The sequence below is a fragment of the Pyrgilauda ruficollis genome, unplaced genomic scaffold (assembly GCF_017590135.1).
Source record: "Pyrgilauda ruficollis isolate IOZ18807 unplaced genomic scaffold, ASM1759013v1 scaffold10, whole genome shotgun sequence".
In the NCBI taxonomy this organism is placed as follows: domain Eukaryota; kingdom Metazoa; phylum Chordata; class Aves; order Passeriformes; family Passeridae; genus Pyrgilauda; species Pyrgilauda ruficollis.
The window spans coordinates 17172302-17183088 of record NW_024508101.1 but is presented as its reverse complement, the minus strand read 5'-3'; the positions used below and the strand labels follow the sequence as shown (position 1 = coordinate 17183088).

Below are 10787 nucleotides of genomic sequence, written 5' to 3'. Positions count from 1 at the left end.
GCTTAATATCTCAAGACATGGATCCAGTATTTGGTGTGAATATAATTGCAATCTAGGATAAAATGCCCAGAAATCACCTTCTCAGGTCCCTTGACTACTCAGTTCTCAACTTGAGATGTTACTCTTGACAGCAGTACTTAAAACTTAACCAGTGGTTCTCAATCTACTTTATTAGCCTGTTCATTTAAACATTTGCAGCACGTTTTCAATGTTTCAGGTTTTCAATTCATGTTGTTGGGGCTATAATGAAGAGAGATACTTAAAATAGTAGTCTAAGGCTATTTTCTTTGCAAGCAAATGTTGGTATGTTTTCCAAACAAAGATTAAATAACTAATAGATTATGTAAGGTCAGACTGTTTGCTCAGAACTTTTTAGTGATTTCTGTTTCCACCAATGAGACAATTGGTTGAAAATTAGAATTCTGTCTTGCCTTAAAATACTTATGTAACATTTATGAGTAATGGAGATTGATTTTTTTGAGCAAAGAATAGAAGTATATCCAACACATATGTGGTTCAGAATACTGTCTCACTATGGTGAAATATGCAGATGAAAAAGAATTTGGATGGTGTTTTCAATTTGAAATTATCTCATCAGTGACACAAACTGCTACCTTTAATTTCTTTCTGAAAATGACTGTATTTTGCATTTTTTTATATGTCTGAGAGAGCAAACATATGCTGCCATATGTGGTTAGTGCTACCATTGCAATCTCTGTTTTAAGCCAGTCTTGTATACGTTTGTTATTCTAAAGCAAACTAAGTCCTTTTTCATTTTCTAGCACTGTTTATAAATGTGGTTTACATAATGTGATGAATCTAACATCAACTGCACAAAGCTGCCTTGGAGCCTGCCCATCACATTTTAATAACATGACATATTCATTTCGTGCTCACAACCGTTCCATGTGCGGTGCGGTCACATATTTTGGTTTTAGCTAAATTTTGGCTCCTCTCAGGCTGGACTACACCATTTACCCAGCTGAGCATACAAAATCTGCCCTTCAGCTTCTTGTAGTTCATTTTGATTCTTCAGTATCTATACATAAATATATTAAAAATATTTTTTTATCATCACACGTGAATCAACTTTTGCTTGTTAATAGCTTTTAGCATGTTTTTGGCAGCTGACTTAAAAACTGCATCAAAATACAGTTTCCTTTGCAGTAAAAGTCCTCAGTCCCTGATGTTTGTTAGCAACACAGCAATATTGCAGGGCGGGTCATAACTTGCAATATTGAGAGCTTGTGTACAAAAAGAGCCATAAAGTCAAGTGTAAATGTCTGTACATCCATGGGGATTCTCAGGCTCATCATGGCTTTTATGGATGCAAGGATGCGCTGACCTGGAATGACTGGAGAGGAAAAACATCACCTGAAGGGTTTTTCACCCTTGCAGACAGTTTCTGTTGCCTCTGGAGCATCAGTTAACTTTGTTCTGTCTCAGGCTACAGATTAATACAAATTCCTCAGTGTGGGAATGCCAGTTTCAGAAGCTCCCACCTGGCTTATTCCCACCTTGACGCTCTTCTCCTTGGTCCTGTGGAAAGGTTTGTGCACCAATCTGGATCAGGAAACTGCTCTGCCTGATCACTGAAGGTCTTGAAATTAGTTTGGATGTCAGTAGGTGTCAATTGTCGGTCGTGCTTGTGATGCTGCTCACAGGTTTGGATAATGTGACATGGCATTTTTATGCAATATGGGTATTTATCTGCCTTAGAGACATTGAAAACACTAGACATTCTTTCACGGAAAATCAAACAGTAGTTAAAATCAAAAACTCTGCAACCAGTGCCAAACTACTGAATCACTCCAACAATAAGTTCTAAAGGAAAATTTTCTGTTCCAGAATACAAGCTGGACTGAGAACAACATTTCCTCATAGGGGATCAAGCATTTACTCTGCTAAAGTTCAACAATGCCTTAAAAAACCCCAAATCTTGATCACCTGCAAATGCTGAATTTCCCCCATTTTCCCTTAGGTTTTACCGATGAGGATGGACGATATGGAATGTAAATGATTTCATGTTCTTAGAAAGCCTTTGGGTAGATTCCTATTGTTCAGAACAGAAAGACAACAGTTACAGTGGGGACTGTCATCAAGTTCCAGTGAGTTGTTATTTTTAAGAAAAAAGAAATGTGGCCATCTAGTCCAGAAAAAAATATTTAAAGCATATTAGAGTGAAAAGAGAATATAATTTAATTTGGAATTCGTTTTTCCGAACTTTACTTATCAACAAAAGTAATTTATATATTAATTAAAAATCCAAAGGCCCAAAAGAAGATGACTTCAACTCAGTTTGTGATTGATTGCTAGAAGTGGAAACAGTGAATATCACATTCCTGAGACAGTAATTAACTACAATTTTCACTTCTTTGTCTAATGAAGAACTCGGGTGTGTAATGTTTGCGTGTACTTTGAGCACATCTGTTTTGTAGATGGAGAGAGTAACAAGGTCTCTAGGAAGGTCTCCAAACTCAATTTGTTTGCAAGTTTTGAAACACACAATTTTTCACTTTGGAATAGTAGAAATGAAAGCATTTCTTTCATTACTAATCATTAGTATCATTACTAATAATAAGGAAGGTATACTCTGATTCAAGAAGTGAGTTCCCTGTCATATTAATTAACTCAGCCTGTGTTCAGATGAGTGTTTTTATCCGTGGGAATTTCCTGGGAGGGCTTCATTTGTTTCTCATCAACACAAAAGCAGTAAATCTGTCAGGCAGGGCTAGATCTAGTTCTAAATACTCCCAAGAAACTGGGAGCCTTCTGAAAAAGTCTGATTTACTTTTAGCTAACAGTTTTAGTATTACTTTCCCATAACTATGCTAATTTTAAATTGTAGGTAATATGTAATCTATATTCTGTTTCAGTGGATATTTTTTAAAAAGCAATTAAATTTGCTTTAATCATTTCTATACCATAAAGTGTTTTGTTGATTTTTAGCATTCATTTTTCCCCCTTTCAGCTGTAGGGGGAAATCACAAATAAGTCCTATCACTATATTTTTTTTTTACTGAAAAATAAAAAAAATAGGAAGATAAATACTCCTAAATTAAGCCAAAAGACCATGTAGAAACTAGCAGAGAAGGGTTGTCAGACAGATATCCTAATACACTATTTCCAAAGGTATTTGTTTGCAAATACAGGAGTGTGTTAGTTAAGAAGCTTGGTTCCCTGGGTGGGTTTGCACTGCTTTTTGTCAGAGACAGAAATCCACTGGATGACAGAAGCTCCTTTTACCACTCAGTGGAAATATTTATGTAAATTGAAAGAAAACATATGTCATAATTGCATATTAACTTGTGGTATGGAAAAAGAGATCTTTTTTGTGGAGCAATTTGTAAAGTAGACGGTATTATTTTCTTCTTGAACATTTGTGTTCTACAAAGAATGATTTCCATTTGGTTTTACCACAGCAGAACAAAAGAGCCTTGACTTTAGAAAGTAACTTACTAATTAATAACTTTTATTTTGTTTATTAAGCAATTTCTTAGAATGGTTTGGGCTTAAAAGGATCATCTAGCCAACCTCCTGCCATGGGCATTTCTCAGCATTTAATTCATGCTGTGACTATACTTTTGCTTCATGGTTATTAGAATTTCTATTTTTTCCAATTAGTGCATAAGATGTACACCTCCTCACACAAAACCAGAGGATGTTCTTTGCTCAGGCTGGAAAGCAATTCAGCTAAAATGGGAATTAATCACTGTTTCTGTCATTTAAGGTTTTACCAGAGGCTCTCAAAATAGCCTTCAAAATAAATACAGAATACAGGCAATGCAGATTAATTTGAACCCGTATGTTGTCAAGAAAGAGAGTAATTCTTTTGATGTTTCCAATGCTAAAACTAGACCAACACTAAAGAAATCAGTGGGTGGCAAGTTTAAAACAGAAGGAAATACTTCATGAAACATTTATAGTTCAGCTGAAATGTGCAAGAAAGTGAAGTGGATTTTAATGTTTCATATAGGCCCAAAAAGTAATTGGTCTAATTGAAAGAGGAAAACTCTTGCTTCCTGAGTTCTTTGTAATGAGAGCCAAAGTGAGCTGGAAAAAAGGAGAGTTTTCCCTGGAAGACTTGTAGTGAATAACCTGAGTAAGTCCAGAGCCATCCTGCATTAGAGGGAAGCCATAGATGTTTATATAGAACTGTCAGTGAAAAGGGGTTGAGAACCACAACGTGTTCCCAAGGGCTGCCATTCCCTGTCAGTTTTTAAGGAACAGAATTTGTGAGGCCAGAGGATGAGAGGTATGCAAAGCCAAATTTCAGGGGTTTGGAGAAACTGCTGTGAAAAAAATAAGTATGTTTTAATCCTTTTTCCTAATTTTAATCCTTTAAAAATACCATTACATAACTCACTTACAAGATTCTTGTCTTTGTTGATAGTGTTGTTGAAGATCTAATATTTCCACAGCTGTGGTCAGTATTGCTCCTTTGAGAAAAATATCTGTCTTGTGGAAAAAATAAGTCAGCTTTTATGCATTACTATCATATGAAAAATTCTCACAGAGAAACATAGATTTGTTTCAGTAATATTGCATGGAAAACCTACAGATTTCTGTGTATACGTTCATAATACTGCACACTTGGAATGAAAGATCTTTTCACTGAATTAACAGAACTGCTTCAAAGTACTTTGTAGGAAGCAATATGTTATGCTGGTCTGAATAACTCACTTTATCAAAGTTACATTAATATAAATAACAGCCTAAAACAGAAGTAATAAATCAGAAGTTTGCATTCAATAACTGTGTGGAAATCTGCATCCTGCACAAAGAATTAAACACCAAACAAATGGAAATTCTACCAAACTGCAGTAATTGTTTACTCAGTGGCTGTAGGAAGTTCCTTACATAACAGATTATTAGAGAAAAAATTACAAGGTAAATGGTTTTTTAGATGAACCTTTTAAATAATCCAACTCTGAATGCTTTAATTTACTTTAATCCTTAAATCCCTGGGGAAAAAAAGACTATTTATTGAATGGAGCCAGGATGGCTCAAGCAGACTGGAAGATTATTGCTGGGGGGATTCTCTCAACTCTTGAGTATTTTGTTCACTTGTAGAGACTACAGGGAATGTTTGTGTGGCTGCAAAGCCACAGGAATGGACATGGAGCCCTGGGCAGGGACATCACTGGCCTTTATGGGGAGAGTGAATAGCACAGCCTCTGTACCTCCCAAACACCAGGTGATTTTTTGAGTCCAGCCTAAGTTTGTTGGACCTTGTCATAAATAATCAGGCATTTCCCCCAACTGCCTTGCTCCTAATAGCCAGAATAGTTTTGTATGCTAAAAGAAAATAACTATCAGAACTAGCGAACAGAATGTTAACGTTTTTCTATCGAAAATTTTTTACTGAAAGAAATCTATGAACTTTAAAGCTCTTTCAAGTCGCAGCTTTATAAACAGTTACATCACAGCAAGAAAATAAACAGTTTATCATTTGTGTCATGTGGTAATACCAGCGTTAACTGGTGAAAACTCTCCTGAGAAAACATTTTCTCATTTAAGTACTATGTTTATATTCCAGTGTATACAATTTTCAGACAAGTCTGCAGACAGAAAAATAGTAAAATTATGAGTAAATACTACTAAAATAATTTTACACAATATCCCTGATAACTTTCTGCATGAAGCAGTTTGCAGAGAATAAGCCTGCTGACTGTGGGTTTGCAGACCAATACAATTTCTGGTGCTCTGGAAGGTTCCTCAGGAAGCTTCAAAATCGCTCCTCAGTTGGAAGTGTAACCCCAGGGACCTCAACCAACGTCAAAACAACAAAGACCTTGAGGTACCAACATCTGATAGAACTTCTACACCACCTCTCCTCGCGGAAGTCACGGATCAGGTTTTGGAAGACCAAACTTCAGGTTAAATCAGTGCTCTAATGGGTCAGAACCACACCATGGCCACCTTGTAGAACATCCCAACCACAGAGGTGAAGCCAGCCCTTTGGAAAGAGTGAATGTTTTTAAAGACATTTCCTTTAAAGCTGGTTTTGGCTGCGGGAAGCATTTAAAGGCTTAGTGAACTGTGTAACCAACCCTCATCTGGAAGAAGCCCTGCATAACAGACTCACTGTCTTCTTGTAAAGTGAAAAAGGTACAAACATCCATGCAAAAAGATTTATAATAATATGTTGGACTCGCTCAGGAGACACACATTTCTGTTTCCTAATGAACAAAAGAGATCCCTGCTTTTATTGCATCTTTAGTAACGTGACCCCTCTCTTACAGTTAGTTACCCAAACTCTATTTCAAGGCTTTAATTTTACTTCTCTTGGCACACTGAAGACCATTTTAAATGGGGAAAAAACAGCAGACATGTGAAATAAGAGCTCTGATTTAAAGATGTCAACAACTGCTGTTCAGTCTCAAGGTCCCAAAGTATTGTGGAAAAATGTTGGAACACTTTTTCCATCTAAAAGTAGCGAAGACGTCACTTAAAAACCTCTAAAATGTATTAAACAGATCTCCTTTTCCACATTAAGAAACAATCATATGATCAAAATGAATCTAACTTTTTATTTTCCCAATAAATTAACAGCCCACTCCTAAGTTTTATACCAATTCAGGTACCAAGAAGCTATGTTCAAATGCCTGCAAGTATAATTTGAACAATTTTGTTACATCTGCTGTAATGAAATTCAATGGAAAGATAGTGTTTAATGTTCCCAATAACCAGGTTATGAAGTCTCATTACAGATGCAATGTTCCTTGCTAAAAGACACCCTGTTCTACATTAAAATTCCATCAGGAGAGACCCATACAGACACAGCACTGTTCTTTTATTTTCAATTTAAGAAGTGAAGAGAGAACATCAAGCAGAACTCTTCATAAAAATCTTCCATTCTTCATGATGCAAGAGTTACTGGGTCACTAAATTACCTTTAAGAACGCATTCTGCACCATTGTGTGTCTCTGAAAGAACGTACAGACTTGAGTACTGCATAGAACATTTTGACCACCCCACAAACCAATTAACAGTAAATTATCATCCCTTTTATGATACTGAAATACTCCAGTTAGTAAAGCAAAAGTAAACCAGCAGATTCATTACCTCTATGATGTCAACTTTTTCACACAGTAAATGTGCTTCTCTCAACTGGATAATGTTTGCCCAGTCTTAAAAGGATCCCAGAATATTCAGAGTTGGAAGGGATCCATGGGGATCATTGATCCAATCCCTGGCCCTGCACAGGTACCCCAGCAATCCCACCCTGTGCCTGGGAGTGTTGTCCAAACATTTCTGGAGCTCTGGCAGCCTTGGGGCAGTGACCTTTCCCTGGGGAGCCTGGGCAGTGCCCAGCACCCCCCTTCCTGAGACCAGCCTAAACCTCCCCTGACACAGCTCCAGCCACTCCCTTGGCAATGGCAGAAAAAAGCCAAACTGCCTCAGGGTGAATCTCAAAACTAAATGAAACATCTGTTTCAAAACCACAGCTTCACTTTGCTTCAAGGAAAATGGAAGTAAAGGAAGGCCAGAAATAGCAGTGCCCTTTCTCTGTAGAAATGCCACTGTCAAAGCTGGGGAACTGGCCTAGCTGGGCTCTGATCTGGGCCAGGACAGTTCTGCTTATGCATTTCTCATAGAGCCCAGCCTCATCCTTCCTCATCCTGCCTGACTGCTGCTGGACAGAGTCCTCCACATTTCCGTAAGTATTCACTGACTTTATCAGCCTGTGAACAGTCCATAAAGTTTCCCAACACACAATCTGGTCATTGCTCTGGAGTTCCTTGGAGCAGCACACGACTGCCTCTGCTCTGCAGTCACGTCTGGTAAAAATTCCCACAGTGGGGTGTCGCAGGATAATACAGGATAATAAGGGGAATAATAATAATGATACAGGATACAAAGGGGAATTTCATTTGAACAGAGAGATAGATGGGCTGGAGGCTGAGAGCAGCTTCACCCCTTGCCATGGCCCAGTGGCTGAACATTGTTGAGTGAGCCCACAAAGCTCACATGAACCATCCCATTTCAGGCCCTCACTAAAACCAGCAGCAGAGTTTGAGCTGTATTTCCTAGGTCTGTCCTTCACTGATGCTTCTCTGTGGGAATCCAGAGGGCTACCCCCAAAATCAACTGTCCTGGTGATTAAAACCAGCAGTGTTCACTTATTTGTATTTGGGAGTTCTATGGGTAAGAAGGTTTATCTGGGGAATTGACTTCAAAGCTCTGTATTCGGAAAATGCAATTGTTTCAGCTTGGGAAATGTTGTGCATTACAATTAATTTGAAGACCATATTAACGTCAAGAAAAAGGAACAATGTCTCTTCCCCAGACTGCAGCTTCCTTCATAAACTTTTTTTTTTTTTTCTACAAGAGCATAAATTATGCAAAACTATTCTGGCTATTAGGAGCAAGGCAGTTGGGGGAAATGCCTGATTATTTATGACAAGGTCCAACAAACTTAGGCTGGACTCAAAATGTAAGCATGGTGGGTATTTCAGAATGGAAATTCAGAAATTACATCAACCACTTTTTGTAGTGTTACTGTAAGAGTGAATTAACTGAGTGAAATTCACTTTGTCACAGGTAAATAGAAAGCAAGTGGTCACACAGCAACTCCTTCTCAAGGCAAAGCTGAGTGATTTATAGCTTTGTTGTGGAGGGATCTCTATTAAATTGAAATGGAAAGAGAAGAAGGGTAGATAATGTGAACTCAACATTTTTGGGGTCTCAGAGATTCTAATAGCCTCAACACATGGGCATTAATAATGAAAATCTCATTTTGGGAGGTATTTGATGCCTTTATTTTTCTGAGGTTTTTGTGTAGTTTTTGTTGAGTTTTTTTCCTAAGAAAGCTCTTTTACCTTACTTAGAGAAAACATTGCCTCTAATTGTTCCTTCAAATTCAGAAAGCTACCCAAGCTTCCATGAAAGCAACATTATTTTTTTGGAGACCTCCACAGTTTTTATCATACCAGCACTGCCTGTCCCTGGCTCAGGCAAATCCTCCAAGTTCCATCAGCATTTACTCAGGAAAAACAACATCTTCTATACCTTTTTGTATTAATTTGGTGATAACCACAGAATGTCTTCTGCACCATTTCAATTTATAATGAGATTTAGCAAGTCTTGTCAAAATTCTGTTGTGGGATACTTGAGCCAAAAATGCAGGTCAGAACTTAGAAATCTAACAGAGATTCTAAACCCCCAAAAATCCTCTTATACCACAAAGCATTGTGGTTTTGGAATTTCTGTGGCTATTGAATCCTAACCTCTGCTATTCTGGTCTCTTACTGACTGTAAAATATCTTTCCCTCTTGTAGTTTCAACATTCACACCTTGTGTTCAGATCTGTTTACCTTGCATTTGTCTCTGGCTGGGTTACTGAAAACGTCATATTCAGGGTTTTGCTGTACTGTAAGCAGTTTCCTCTCTGAAATGTTTTTAAAATTCTGATGGGACATCTCTGCAGTCTTAGAAAGTTGCAGCAGGTTCACTCTTGAATGTATCTGTGAGTAGAAGTCAGCTGCATCTGTGTGTGGACAACAGGAGAAATGAGAATGCTGCTGTGCATGTCCCAGGTCCCATTGCCTGGCAGAAATGTTACAGGATTGGCTTAGCAGGATCTCCCTCAAAGCAATTCTCATCAGGGACTTGCCGTGAAGGCTCTCCCAGTATTTATAGATACATACACACAATAATTCATAAGACTTCTGAGTCTGATAACACTTAGCAAAACTATTATTCCACTCTCAATCCAATGGCCTTCTCAAAGTATATTAATTTCCAATGTAGGCCTCCAAAAATTAGTTATTTGCATGAATATATTTTAGAGAATAAACTAAGTACAGTGGTTTTGTGTTGAGCTGTCCTTGCATATTTTTATCATGCTGATGGCCAAAGATTCCGAACTTGTTCCCATGTTTTTCTTGATCAAGAATTCTCAGGTCACCGTGTCCTAGAGTCACAAGCTGTAAAATTGTGACAATCCCATTTATTTTGTATATAAAATTCTTTCAAGCTCACTGTTTAGAAGTGATGAGAGTTTTATAGTAAAGCCCATTCCATTCCAATATAATTGGTAATTTTGAAGAGTGGATTTGAGCTGCTTCCATCTGACATACAGAAAGGTTGTGCAAGTTTAATTGCCGTGTATATCTGAAGCGAGCAAGCACCCACCCGTTTGCTGTGTCCTTCGTCCCTTGGCTTCTTTCTCCTGCTTGGTCTCCTGCCTCTGCATTTCGAGAACATTTTTCCTTCATTCTCTGTCTCACTACTGGGGATTTACTTTGGTGTTGTAACTTCACTTTAGGCCACGTTCCACTGCTGAGGGCTTCTCACAGGAACAACTTCCACAGCGCGATAGCAGGCAAGCTTGATACTCATTGGACTAAACCCCCAAAGGGATAATCTTAGTCAAATCACTTGCATAAAGTTCACTTTTATGGTATCTTAACAGTGAAAAAGCACACCGTGGAGAAAAAAATAGGTTAATGGTCTCAATAAATCTTGATTCATTTGTATTTTAGTGGTGTTATCCCATGCAAATCCAGTGGAAAATTTATTTTGGGTCTTAGGAGCCTGAATGTTTGATAAGGGAAGAATTCTACTTGAATGAAAATACTTGCAGCAATATGTGTTGTTTTGCTTAAATTTATTATAAGACTACGTATCCTGTAGAGTATAAAAATCTAATAAACTAACTATGGTACAAATGAATGGAACCTATTACTGTGACCTTAAAAGTAATTTTAAAAAATTAAAATATGCTTTTTTTAAAAAAATAGCATCCAGATTGCTCATTCCTCTAGGTCATCAGAATCTGT

At 37.7% G+C, this 10787-nt stretch overlaps 1 protein-coding gene across 1 annotated transcript in view; it reads left to right on the top strand.

Annotated features, from left to right (window-relative positions):
- LOC121349408 (centromere protein P) overlaps positions 1-10787 on the top strand; it is a 111715-nt gene that overhangs the window by 67868 nt on the left and 33060 nt on the right. The window lies entirely within an intron of this gene.